The sequence below is a fragment of the Ranitomeya imitator genome, chromosome 1 (assembly GCF_032444005.1).
Source record: "Ranitomeya imitator isolate aRanImi1 chromosome 1, aRanImi1.pri, whole genome shotgun sequence".
Classification (NCBI taxonomy): domain Eukaryota; kingdom Metazoa; phylum Chordata; class Amphibia; order Anura; family Dendrobatidae; genus Ranitomeya; species Ranitomeya imitator.
The window spans coordinates 773,707,494-773,722,137 of record NC_091282.1 but is presented as its reverse complement, the minus strand read 5'-3'; the positions used below and the strand labels follow the sequence as shown (position 1 = coordinate 773,722,137).

Below are 14,644 nucleotides of genomic sequence, written 5' to 3'. Positions count from 1 at the left end.
ACAATCTTAAAAAACCCCTGGTGAGATGAACAAACCAATTACTAGTAGTTATCATCTCAAAGACAAAACCCCCTACCCTCCTACTTCCTGTAGTTACAAAAACGCACCGAAGCCAAAGCTCTCGTTAAGGCCCTGAGGTACCAATGTGCCTAATCTATAGATCCACTGGCACTCCTTTTTGGCCAGTCTATTGCCCATATCTCCACCCCTGGGGCCTAAAACCAGCATATCAATGCCGTGACCATAAGGAGACGGGAGTTGCTTTGATGGTATCGCTTGAAATGCTTTTATCTAGTACCATAGTGTGTATCAATTCACTTATCTGGTCACACTACATGTGAGAAATATATGGCTGGGCAATATACTACGTGGCTGGGCACTATGTTATGTGGCTGGGATATATGTTACGTGGCTGGGCAATATACTACGTGGCTGGGCACTATGTTGCGTGGCTGGGCACTATGTTACGTGGCTGGGATATATGCTACTATATCTACAACTAGCTATTGAACCCGTTCTACGCCCGGGTGGCGAGCATTTATATTGGTATATCGTCTCCATCCTGGTATGTGCTGCTCCATCCTGCGTCCCCATCCTGTCATGCGCTGCTCCATCCTGCATCCCCATCCTGCCATGTGCTGCTCCATCCTGCGTCCCCATCCTGTCATGCGCTGCTCCATCCTGCGTCCCCATCCTGTCATGCGCTGCTCCATCCTGCGTCCCCATCCTGTCATGTGCTGCTCCATCCTGCGTCCCCATCCTGTCATGCGCTGCTCCATCCTGCGTCCCCATCCTGTCATGCGCTGCTCCCATCCTGCGTCCCCATCCTGTGATGCGCTGCTCCCATCCTGCGTTCCCATCCTGTCATGTGCTGCTGCATCCTGCGTCCCCATCCTTATGTGCTGCTCCATCCTGCGTCCCCATCCTTATGTGCTGCTCCATCCTGCGTCCCCATACTGCCTCTGACCCGCTCGGCGCCGAGTGCTGGGGGGCCTGAGCAGGCGGGGACACCGGCACGCTGTGGGGGTCAGGTGCCGGTATCGCCGCCAGCTCAGACCCCCCCAGCACTTACTATACTCACCTGTCCGGCGTTCCATCGCTGAGCGCCGCCATCTTCCCGGTCTCCTGGCTGTGACTGTTCAGTCAGAAGGCGGCGCCGGCGTGCATTAAGCGCGTCATCGCGCCCTCTGAACTGAAGGTCACAGGCCGAAGACCGGGAAGATGGCGCCGCTCAGCGATGGAACGGGGACAGGTGAATATAGGCCGATACTCACCCTCCTGGCGGTCCCTGCTTCTGCGGTGGAGATCGCGGTGTGAACGCACACCACGATCTCCCAGGAGCGTCGCTCTGTGAGGCCCAGACTGCGCCGGCGCTTGCGCTTGCGCAGTCTATAGAGGTTTCGGACAGAGTGACGCTCCCAGCGTTATATTATAGATATGCAAATGTACATAACCGTGTATTTATGGTAGCCCACAATTAATTTTAGTTTTTCCCTTGTTATATTTTTTTTTGTAGATTGAACAACACCCTGAGGTCTGGGACCGGTCAAGCGAAAAGTACAACGGGGCAAAACGTGATGCCTGGCCCAAAATAGTAACCGCTCTCTTTCCAGAGTGGCCGAATCTCCCAACACAGCAGCAAACACAGATTTGTAAGTATCAATTTCTTTCCTTTTTTTAAAAAATGTAAGAAGAATTGATTTGGAATGTTTTATGTAAAAAATTTTAATTTTCAGTGGGCGATGTGAAGACGAGATGGCGGTCTGTCACAGACAGATATCTGAAATCACTCAAGACTCCGAGTGGCAGCTCGCCGCCAAGGAAGAGGGTGCCCTATGGAGACCAGCTGCAGTTCATATTGGGAAGCCGGAGTTTGAGGAGGTAGATAATATAAAGAAATAGTGTTGCTTGACGTCATGAGTTGTATTTTTGTAACCTTTGTTTTATTTTTTGGTCTGCAGAACAGAAAGCAACATCTCTGCCCAAACACCTCCGGACCTTAACGATGGTGACACCACGGTGGACAGTATTGGAGAGGAAGTAGAAGACAGCATAATGAACAGCCAAGAATCTCCGGGGAACATGTCTTTGTCCGGAAGATCACCCGAAATAACTGATTCCCTTGGAGAACATGACGTTGCAGCAAATACCACTACTTCTACTTCCTCTGACGCTGGTGCAAACTCTGGTGGCGGTGTGTCGAGGCACATGTGGAGGGGGGCTGCTTCTGTCCGTCCCGTGGCATTGAAAAGGACGGTCCAAAAGAAGACCAAACAAGGTCAAATTATTGAACAATTAACGACTAAAACGCTCAATCTTCTTGATAATTCATCAAAGCAAGATGAGCATGACAAATTTGGGTCACTTTTGGCAGACCGCGTTAGAACACTGCCACGGGACAAGCAGCAAATGTTCGTGACAGCTGTCAATTGTCTGTTTATGGCAATTGATGACACACCAACCCTACCCCCTGCTCCACAAGTTATGACGGGTATTTTCAATGTTTTCAGCAACCCCATTATGCCTCCAGCACCACCACCACCACCAGCTGCTGCATCGCAGCGTTACGGACAGGCGGCAACATACAGGGCCAACCATGTAGATGCGTACAGTGGCCATACACCTGTACCTAGTGCAACTGGCCATCGTTCCAGTATGCCCAATAGCAGTGTCTACTCCCAACCAGACTTATTTAATGATATGGGCTACCAACCGGAATATCATCAATTTTGAGATTTGATATCTCATCCTATTTGAGTAGAGATGGGAGTGTAGAGAATGTTAAACCGTTGAGTTCATGACCAAATCTTAAAAAGTTCTTTAAAGCGAACCTGTCACCCCGAAAATCACGGGTGAGGTAAGCCCACCGGCATCAGGGGCTTATGTACAGCATTCTGTAATGCTGTAGATAAGCCCCCGATGTTATCAGAAAAAGGAGAAAAAGACGTTATGTTATACTCAACCACAGGCGGTCTCGCTGCTGGTCAGGTCAGATTGGCGTCTCCGGTCCGCTGCGGCGCCTCCTATCTTCTTTCCATGAAGTCCTCTTCTGATCTTCAGCCACGGCTCCGTCGCAGGCGTACTTTGCTCTGCCCTGTTGAGGGCAGAGGATAGTACTGCAGTGCGCAGGCGCCGGAAAGGTCAGAGGCCCGGCGCCTGCGCACTGCAGTACTTTGCTCTGCCCTCAAGAGGGCAGAGCAAAGTACGCCTGCGCCGGAGCCATGGCTGAAGATCAGAAGAGGACGTCTTGTAATGAAGATAGGAGACGCCGCAGCGGATCGGAGACGCCCATCCGACCAGACCAGCAGCGGGACCGCCCCTGGGTGACTATAATATAATGTCTTTTTCTCCTTTTTCAGGTAACATCAGGGGCTTATCTACAGCATTACAGAATGCTGTAGATAAGCCCCTGATGCCGGTGGGCTTACCTCACCCGTGATTTTCGGTGTGACAGGTTCCCTTTAAGTTTTGTTATAAAATGTCAGTTCATATATATTAAAAAAAGTTTCTTTAATGTAATTAATTTTTATTTTACTTTATTAAAAAAAAATTATTTTAACTACTCAGATTTCTTATTATCATAAAAATAAGAAGATCGGAAATGGGATCTGATTTAAGCAACGGTAAACAATAACAACATGGAAACGATTATTGTTTAAATAATATTTTGTATTTATTAACAATGTTTACAATTTGATTAATTAAAAAGGGGCCTTGGTAGATAGGGATTTGGCGACGGTTGATAGGAATTACGCCTCACATTTTCACAGGTGTTAGCATCTGTGCCATACAGACTGGTTCATTAGTGGATAGGGTTCAGCCGTCATATGTTCTCTGCTGTTATATCTCACGTCCAGTCTTGGGCCTTGATTCTGGTTAGGCGTCTGCTATCCCTTCTTCTCCGAGATTGCTCCTATGGGAGAATAAAGTATGTGTTATTACATGGAACTGTACAACACATGGAATACAGCTGGCAAGGCTGGGTTCACATTGCGTTCCCCCAGTCCGTTTTTGACGGACTTCGTAACACCGCTGCATAATGCGGTGAAACGTAGTCCGCTAGCGCCGCCATTGACTCCTATGTCTGACATCACTAGCCATGTGCCGTCATTTGAGTGACAGTCGGACCTCTAGACTCTGACTGCAGCGTTTCCGGGTCTGTCACTGCTAGCGCAGATGGAGCTAGCAGATGCTCCATCTGCGCTAGTGATGTGCCAAAGTCAGCACTTGCGTTGCAGCAGACCGTCAACGTATGTGTTTACCTGGCTGCTGTACACATTGTGAACCCAGCCTAATACGCAAAGTGTTGACATCTAATGACATTTTCTTACCAGCTCGCTGTAGTGGTGCAGCAAAAGTAGTGCCTTATGCAACAGTAGGCAGTTCTGTTCTGGAGTTAGACGATGGTGCGGCATCTTGAATTCAACAAGGAAGCAAAATGGTGAAGAGGGGTTGGACCAGGAAATGACCTCATGGTTTTTGTTTTTTTTCAACCAACTTTATCTGCTGTAAAAAACGCATAAAAAACGCACAAAAAACGCATGTAAAAACCGCATAAAAAACGCACAAAAAACGCACAAAAACCGCACAAAAACCGCACAAAAAACGCATGCGGATTTCCTGGGAGTAGTGCCAATTTCTCCTCAGGAAAATCTCAGGAAAATTCTGCACAAAAACCTGACGTGTGCACATACCCTTATGCTGCATGTGGGAGATAAACGTCCAGGGGAGATAACTAGTGGCAAACAACAATAGCAGCCATTACTGCACCTATATCACATCCCACCATAGAGTCGACCAGGGTATCACAAGTATAACCCATGTAACAGGCAGCACATGCTGTATCAATAAATTACCTGGTCAGAGGTGGTGAGTACACATGCGTCCGGTGTGCGGCCCGCACGTCAGACCCGACGCGCGTTTCGGAGCGAGGGCTCCTTCGTCAGGGGGCGTGTCGGAAGGGCCGATGTGCCTGGCTTAAAGTGCGGTCATGCCTAAATCAGCGCCGGCATCCGCCGGAAGTGACGCATGCGTTGCCGTGACAACCGCTGCCTCACAGCAGCGGCGACGTCATGCGAGGGCGCCGCCACAACCATGGCAACCGCCCGAGCATATAGACGCCGCAAGCCACTGGAAGCAGCGGCGTCCAGCACGCATGCGTGCAGGCAGAGCCGCGGCAGATGAGAGACAGCAGGAAAAATCCATAGCCCGTCAATTGGGTGGGGGAAAAAGGAAAAGGATAACCTACGAGGTCATATGAGAAGGATAAAATGACTAATGACAGCGCAAGTGTGCTGCTCGTATCTAACCCCACTAATAGGACTGAATGACTAACCAAAATGTAAATAACTATTGTGGTCAAATACTCCTGTCTCAACCCTAAGGCTAGAGATGCACTCAACCACAGGCACATCTGCTCGGATATACGTATGAGAACCCGTAGTTCACAAGATACCATATTGCCAACATATACATATAATATAATACAACTAATAAATAAAGGAAAAATAACAAACAGAAATAACAAAAAAAAATATATATATATATATATATAGACAGGCAGAACAATTGGATATAACCACCAGGAACAGGGAAAGATGAAGCATCAAACTCCAAAAAGCCATTTTATATTGAACTTCATATGGTGGATGAGAAGGAACTTGGGTCCAGGTAGCGTGTCATCCGACATATCCAAACAAAATATAAACCTAGGAAAAGTAATAAGACAAAGTTAAAAACAAGAATAAAAACAGACACGGATGTCTCCGATCATGCGCCCAACCACCTCCTGTGCCGTAATCAGAATCACAGAAACGACGCAAAAGTTAGCGTCTCATTAAGTCCATGAGGATGGACGCTATTGAGCGTCCATATCCAGCGAGTCTCGAGCTGTGCCAACCGTTGTGAGATGTTACCTCCCCTTATGTTCATATCAATCATGTCGATACCCTTGACACGCAAAACACTGCTGTCACAATTGTGATGTGTCCTGAAGTGTTGGGTTATCGTTTTGAGTAAATGACACTCTGTTTCCTGTGCCGCTGCCTCAATGCCCCGAACGTGCTCCCGCACCCTCGTTTTGAGTTGCCGTGTCGTAAGCCCTATGTAAATCAATGGGCAAGGGCAAGAGGCATAATACACAACGTTTCTGGACGTACATGTAATGTATTTCTTGATTTTAAAACTTTTCTGTCCGGTGGAATCTATAAATGTATCTTCCCTCACGATATTTTTGCAAGCTATGCACTTCCCACAGGTTCGACAACCACTCCTCGGTTTATTACTAGGATCATTTAAAAATGTCCTAGATAGATTACCTGTGTAGTGGCTGCGTACTAAGTGATCGCGCATATTCCTTGCCCTGCGGAATGTAATCATCGGCCGATCAGGTATAATTTTGGCCAATGTTGAGTCAGTCCTCAAGATGGGCCACGCACGCTCTAAAGCAGTGCGAATGGCTCCCGCCCGTGAGTTGAAATTAGTCACGAATCTAGTGATATCAGATCTATCCCCCCTCACTTGATTCCCGTACAATAGCATGTCTCTGTCGCTATGTTTAGCGCGAAGGTATGCTCTTTTGATAGTACGGTTGCTATATCCGCGTTCACGAAAACGAGACTTGAGGACCTCAGCTTGTGCCTCAAATTCGACGTTAGTGGAACAAATGCGGCGTATCCGTAAAAATTGCCCAACCGGAACAGAACGAACCATGTGAGCTGGATGGGAGGAGGAAGCATGAAGGAGCATGTTGGTGGCAGTAGGCTTTCTAAAGATGGTAGTCTGGATAGTGTCAGCCGCATCCCTAGTTAGCCTCACATCAAGGAAGTCAATACTCGAACCATTTGATGTAGCTCTTAATTTTCCCTGTTCCCAAAGCCCCTGCCCCTAATGTCCCTAGTTTACCCCTCCCCCCCCCTTTAACAAATCCTGTCCCTCTGCACCACCAATTTAAAAGAAGCCTTATGTCCCAGCACATTCATGGGGGGCTTCCATTGAGCTCCGCTTATTCCTGCCCCCACCTGGAGCTGTACACACAGAACAGCAGATTTTTAATCAATACTATTTAGAAAAATTATTACATTTTTCCATTCAGATGAACTGAAACAAAACAAAACTACAAATATGGGAGACATCCCGACATGTAAAGTATCAATGTTCTATACATGATGGAGTGCAGCGTGAAATGTTTTTTTTTAGCAGCCTTTGGCGCGATCTCGAGCCACGGTGACTTGTAGGATGAACGCTCTGTAGGAAGATGGGTCTTGTGCAGCCTAGGTCGGTCGCTAGGGTCTTCTCTGCCGTTATCCTGACAGTATCGAGCCATCGGGTCGCTGGTCTTCCTCTTCGCCTTGTTCCTTCTACAGTATTCTTGCAACCATGATGTCCTGCTCCAGTGATCGCTTTCTCCCTATGATGTGTCCACAAGTCATATCTTGGTGATCCTGGCTTCCAGTGACATATCTGGCTTGATTTGTTCCAATATTGATTTGTTTTTTTCTTCTTGCCATCCATGATACTGATAACACCGTATGAATATGTAGCTGTATATAGATGTTTGTGTGACCTTAGCAGGTCAAGAAGTATGACACTAGGAAATGTGAGAGCAATGACATCAATATACGATGACCTTGGATGAATAAGTGTGACTTCAGTGAAGGAATCTGACCCCATGGAATGATAATTGTGTGACCCCATTATACGTAGCAGTGAATGTGGCGTCCGTGTATGAGTGCAGGATTTCGAGAACATGAGAATTGTGCACTTGTATTTTACATGAAAATAACTCTATTCTCTGAACCTGTCTTTATAACTTGAGGTTTTCTATCATTTTGTTTCAATCTCCATTTCTCTGTCCACATTCGGGCGACTTTGCATGCTGAGTATTTTGTTTTTTTCTGAGCCTCAGATCAATGATTGAATTATCAGTCATTGGCTCATGTTACCTGGCAGCGAGATCTGGGACATGAAGACAAAGATTTTGGCCGTCCTTTCAGCCTCCCCTCATCCGACGCCAGGATCTACAAAGATGTAAATGAATTCCAGCAACAAGAAATGATTGTTATTATTACAGATACAATCCCCAAACCAAGATGATAGACATTTAAAGGGACGGTGTCCAGTTCCTATGCCAAAAGCTTCTCCGTACCTTTGAAAATACTGCAATTTTCTAAGACACTTTAGTCTCACAAAGACATTTGTTCATTCACACTGTTTTAAATGATCCTTTACTATAACTGCTCATTCTTCAGGTTGCTAACATCCTGCTCCCAACACTGCCAGACGATGTCTGAAATCAGTATAGAACACCCACTTTTTGGTTAGAATTTATATACAGTGGGAGTAATAAGTATTTGATCCCTTGCTGATTTTGTATGTTTACCCACTGACAAAGACATGGACAGTCCATAATTTTAAGGGTAGGTTAATTTTAACATTGAGTTATAGAATATCAAAAATAAAATCCAGAAAATCACATGGTATAAACTATATAAATGTATTTGCATTTTGCAGTGAGAAATAAGTATTTGTTCCCTCTGGCAAACAAGACTTAATACTTGGTGGCAAAACCCTTATTGGCAAGAACAACAGTCAGATTTTTTTGTAGTTGATGATGAGGTGTGCGCACATGTCAGGAGGAATTTTTGTCCACTCTTCTTAGCAGATCATCTCTAAATCATTAAGATTTTGAGGGTGTTGCTGGGCAACTCGGAGCTTCATCTCCCTCCATACGTTTTCTATGGGATTATGGTCTGGAAACTGGCTAGGCCACTCCATGACCATAACGTGCTTCTTTTTGAGCCACTCCTTTGTTGCCTTGGCTGTATGTTTTGGGACATTGTCTTGCTGGAAGACCCAGCCATGACCCATTTTTAATGTCCTGGCGGAGGGGAGGAGGTTGTCACTCAGGATTGTACGGTACATGGCTCCATCTATTCTCCCATTGATGCAATAAAGTAGTCATGTGCCCTTAGCAGAGAAACACCCCCAAAACATAATGTTTCCACCTCCATGCTTGACAGTGGGGACGGTGTTCTTTGGGTCCAAGGCAGCATTTCTCTTCCTCCAAACATGGCGAGTTGAGTTAATGCCAAAGACCTCAATTTTTGTCTCATTCTGACCACAGAACCTTCTCATAATCACTCACAGAATCATCCAGGTGTTCATTGGCAAGCTTCAGATGGGCCTGCACATGTGCCTTCTTGAGCAGGGGGACCTTGTGGGCACTGCAGGATTTCATACCTTTACGGCGTAATGTGTTACCAATGGTTTTCTTGGTCACTGTGGTCCCAGCTGCCTTGAGATCATTACAAGTCCACCGGTGTAGTTTTAGGCTGATCTCTCACCTTCCTCATGATCAAGGATGCACCACGAGGTGAAATTGACAGTCATTTTGTATTTCTTCCATTTTCTTACTATTGCACCAACAGTTATCTTCTTCTCACCCAGCGTCTTACTTATGGTTTTGTAGCCCATTTCAGCTTTGTGCAGGTCTATGATCTTGTCCCTGACATCCTTATAAAGCTCTTTGGTCTTGCCTATGTTGTAGAGGTTAGAGTCTGACTGATTAATTGAGTCTGTGGACAGGAGTCTTTTATAAAGGTGACTATGTAAGACAGCTGTCTTTAATGCTGGTAACCAGTTGATTAGAAGCGTCTAACTGGTCTGTATGAGCCAGAACTCTAAATGGTTGGTAGGGGATCAAATACTTATTTCTCACTGCAAAATGCAAATAAATTTATATAATTTCTACAAAGTAATTTTCTGGATTTGATATTTGATATACTATCTCTCAATGTTAAAATAAACCTACCCTTAAAATTATAGACAATTCATGTCTCAGTCAGTGGGCAACCTTACAAAATTAGCAAGGGATCAAATACTTATTTCCCTCACTGAAACTACTATAATACTGCTCCTATGTACACGAATATAACTACTATAATACTGACCCTATGTAAAAGAATATAACTACTATAATACTGCCCCTATGAACAAGAATATAACTTCTATTCTACAACTGTATAACCACAGTTATAACTGAATAACTGCAAAAATTGAGGTCTTTGGCATTAACTCAACTCGCCATATTTGGAGGAAGAGAAATGCTGCCTATGACCGAAAGAACACCGTCCCCACTGTAAAGCATAGAGGTGGAAACATTGTTTTGGGGGTATTTCCCTGCTTAGAGCACAGGATTACTCCACCGCATCAATGGGAGAATGGATGGAGCCATGTACCGTAAAATCCTGAGTGACAACCTCCTTCCCTCCACCAGGACATTAAAAATGGGTTGTGGCTGGGTCTTCCAGCAAGACAATGTCCCAAAACATACAGCCAAGGCAACAAAGGAGTGGCTCAAAAGAAGCACGTTAAGGTCATGGAGTGGCCTAGCCAGTCTCCAGACCTTAATTTTGTTTGCCAGTGGAATCAAATACTTATTTCTCATTGCAACATTCAAATAAATTTATATAATTTATACAATGTGATTTTATAGATTTGATTTTTGATATTCTATCTTTCAATATTAAAATTAACCTTCCCTTAAAATTATAGACTGTTCGTGTCTTTGTCAGTGGGCAAAGTTACAAAATCAGCAAGGCATCAAATACTTATTTCCCCCACTGTAAAACCAACCCTTTTGGAACAGGATGTGCCTAAATTTGCCAGTTCTGTTACCCAAACCTTCAGACAGTTCAAACAAAATGGCCTCTTGGAAATCATGCTCATGCCCAACCAAGGGGGACACTGGGCTCTGGAAGCTGACCGACAGTTCCTCATACACCTTGGATTAAAGTCAGTGTAACAAATTTATTTATTTATTTTTATATTTTTATATAGCGCTAACATATTCCGCAGCGCTTTACAGTTTGCACACATTATCAACGAATGGAAGCGGAAGCACAGATGGTGAAGTTCACATTTGTTTTTTATTGATACTTTTGTGGAACCTCGGGACCATGGTTCGGGGGGCTCCAAAGGGGGTGTGACCACGTGAGCCCCAGGTACCCATGGTAATACCCCTCGTATAGGGTCGGAATGGAATGCCAGGGGGACACGGTTGCTACCTCCAGTTAGACCCCGGACACATGGCAGCTGTCCCAGCGGGACAGATGGACAAGCAGGGTTAACAGATGTCGTGGAGCTGACACAGGTGGTACTGGCGTTATCCAGAGGTACAGATGGCTGAATAGCAGGACGTGACGGAACTGGCGTAGACAGATCGGTCGTCGTGCAGGATAGCTGGATAATAGGTAGTTGATAGTCTGCGGAGACAAACAGTGTAAGCGGAGCACAGGCAGAACACTTCAGATGCTACAGCACACACTAGCCGAAACCGGAAGCTAGCAATAGAGGATACTTGTTGCTCCGGCACCCTCCCTTCGGCGGAGGGGCCAGAAATAGTCATTACTAACACGCCATTGGTTAGAAGTACTTTTTGAAAAATGCGCGCTGTGTCTTTAACCCCTTCCCGACCCATGACGCCACGTAGGCGTCATGAAAGTCGGTGCCATTCCGACCCATGACGCCTATGCGGCGTCATGGAAAGATCGCGTCCCTGCAGATCGGGTGAAAGGGTTAACTCCCATTTCACCCGATCTGCAGGGACAGGGGGAGTGGTAGTTTAGCCCAGGGGGGGTGGCTTCACCCCCTCGTGGCTACGATCGCTCTGATTGGCTGTTGAAAGTGAAACTGCCAATCAGAGCGATTTGTAATATTTCACCCATTATAACGGGTGAAATATTACAATCCAGCCATGGCCGATGCTGAAATATCATCGGCCATGGCTGGAAATACTAGTGTGCCCCCACCCCACCCCTCCGATCGCCCCCCCACCCCCCCCCGATCTGGCCGGTACACTGCTCCGGCTCCCCTCCGCCCTGTGCTCCGCTCCCCCCCGTGCTCGTGTCCGCTCCCCCCGTGCTCCAATCACCCCCCCGTGCTCCAATCACCCCCCCTGCACTCCGATCCACCCCCCCGTGCTCCGTTCCACCCCCCGTGCTCCATTCCAGCCCCCCCGTGCTCCGTTCCACCCCTCCCGCGCTCCGATTCCCCCCCCCGTGCTCCGATCCCCCCCCGTGGTCCCCCCCCACCCTATCATACTTACCGATCCAGCCGTGGTCCCGTCCGTCTTCTCCCGGGCGCCGCCATCTTCCAAAATGGCGGGCGCATGCGCAGTGCGCCCGCCGAATCTGCCGGCCGGCAGATTCGTTCCAAAGTGCATTTTGATCACTGAGATAGATTATATCTCAGTGATCAAAATAAAAAAAATAATAAATGACCCCCCCCCCCCCCTTTGTCACCCCCATAGGTAGGGACAATAAAAAAATAAAGACATTTTTTTTTTCCACTAATGTTAGAATAGGGTTAGGGTTAGGGGTAGGGTTAGGGTTAGGGGTAGGGTTAGGGTTAGGGGTAGGGTTAGGGGTAGGGTTAGGGGTAGGGTTAGGGGTAGGGTTAGGGCTAGGGTTAGGGCTAGGGTTAGGGTTAGGAATGTGCACACGTATTCTGGTCCTCTGCGGATTTTTCCGCTGCGGATTTGATAAATCCGCAGTGCTAAACCGCTGCGGATTTATGGCGGATTTACCGCGTTTTTTTCTGCGCATTTCACTGCGGTTTTACAATTGCGATTTTCTATTGGAGCAGTTGTAAAACCGCTGCGGAATCCGCACAAAGAAGTGACATGCTGCGGAATGTAAACCGCTGCGTTTCCGTGCAGTTTTTCCGCAGCATGTGTACAGCGATTTTTGTTTCCCATAGGTTTACATTGAACTGTACACTCATGGGAAACTGCTGCGGATCCGCAGCGTTTTCCGCAGCGTGTGCACATACCTTTAGAATTAGGCTATGTGCACACGGTGCGGATTTGGCTGCGGATTCGCAGCAGTGTTCCATCAGGTTTACAGTACCATGTAAACATATGAAAAACCAAATCCGCTGTGCCCATGGTGCGGAAAATACCGCGCGGGAACGCTGCGTTGTATTTTCCGCAGCATGTCAATTCTTTGTGCGGATTCCGCAGCGTTTTACACCTGTTCCTCAATAGGAATCCGCAGGTGAAATCCGCACAAAAAACACTGGAAATCCGCGGAAAATCCGCAGGTAAAACACAGTGCCTTTTATCCGCAGATTTTTCAAAAATGGTGCGGAAATATCTCACACGAATCCGCAACGTGGGCACATAGCCTTAGGGTTAGGGTTGGAATTAGGGTTGTGGTTAGGGTTAGGGGTGTGTTGGGGTTAGTGTTGTGGTTAGGGGTGTGTTGGGGTTAGGGTTGTGATTAGGATTATGGCTACAGTTGGGATTAGGGTTAGGGGTGTGTTGGGGTTAGTGTTGGAGTTAGAATTGAGGGGTTACCACTGTTTAGGCACATCAGGGGTCTCCAAACGCAACATGGCGCCACCATTGATTCCAGCCAATCTCGTATTCAAAAAGTCAAATGGTGCTCCCTCACTTCCGAGCCCTGACGTGTGCCCAAACAGTGGTTTACCCCCACATATGGGGTACCAGCATACTCAGGACAAACTGCGCAACAATTACTGGGGTCCAATTTCTCCTGTTACCCTTGTGAATCTAAAAAAAATGCTTGCTAAAACATAATTTTTGAGGAAAGAAAAATGATTTTTTATTTTCACGGCTCTGCGTTGTAAACGTCTGTGAAGCACTTGGGGGTTCAAAGTGCTCACCACATATCTAGATAAGTTCCTTGGGGGGTCTAGTTTCTAAAATGGGGTCACTTGTGGGGGGTTTCTACTGTTTAGGCACACCAGGGGCTCTGCAAACGCAACGTGACACCCGCAGACCATTCCATCAAAGTCTGCATTGCAAAAGTCACTACTTCCCTTCTGAGCCCCGACGTGTGCCCAAACAGTGGTTTACCCCCACATATGGGGTATCAGCGTACTCAGGAGAAACTGGACAACAACTTTTGGGGTCCAATTTCTCCTGTAACCCTTGGGAAAATAAAAAATTCTGGGCTAAATAATTATTTTTGAGGAAAGAAAACGTATTTATTATTTTCACGGCTCTGCATTATAAACTTCTATGAAGCACTTGGGGGTTCAAAGTGCTCACCACACATCTAGATAAGTTCCTTTCAGGGTCTAGTTTCCAAAATGGGGTCACTTGTGGGGGGTTTCTACTGTTTAGGCACATCAGGGGCTCTGCAAACGCAACGTGACGCCCGCAGAGCATTCCATCAAAGTCTGCATTTCAAAACGTCACTACTTCAATTCCGAGCCCCGGCATGTGCCCAAACAGTGGTTTACCCCCACACATGGGGTATCACCGTACTCAGGAGAAACTGGACAACAAATATTGGGGTCAAATTTCTCCTGTTACCCTTGGGAAAATTAAAAAATTCTGGGCTAAATAATTATTTTTGAGGAAAGAAAACGTATTTATTATTTTCACGGCTCTGCATTATAAACTTCTATGAAGCACTTGGGGGTTCAAAGTGCTCACCACACATCTAGATAAGTTCCTTTGGGGGTCTAGTTTCCAAAATGGGGTCACTTGTGGGGGGTTTCTACTGTTAAGCCACATCAGGGGCTCTGCAAACGCAACGTGACGCCCACAGAGCATTCCATCAAAGTCTGCATTTCAAAACGTCACTACTTCACTTCCGAGCCCCGGCATGTGCCC

The 14,644-nt window shown here is 46.6% G+C and overlaps 1 long non-coding RNA gene across 1 annotated transcript; it reads right to left on the bottom strand.

The window, feature by feature from the left end:
* Positions 1-3,648: 3,648 nt before the first annotated feature.
* Positions 3,649-4,466, bottom strand: LOC138658104 (uncharacterized). Its single transcript, XR_011317346.1, has 2 exons — positions 4,332-4,466; positions 3,649-3,913 (listed from the first exon to the last, which is right to left on the bottom strand). It is a non-coding gene; the product is annotated as an uncharacterized lncRNA (long non-coding RNA).
* Positions 4,467-14,644: the final 10,178 nt, after the last annotated feature.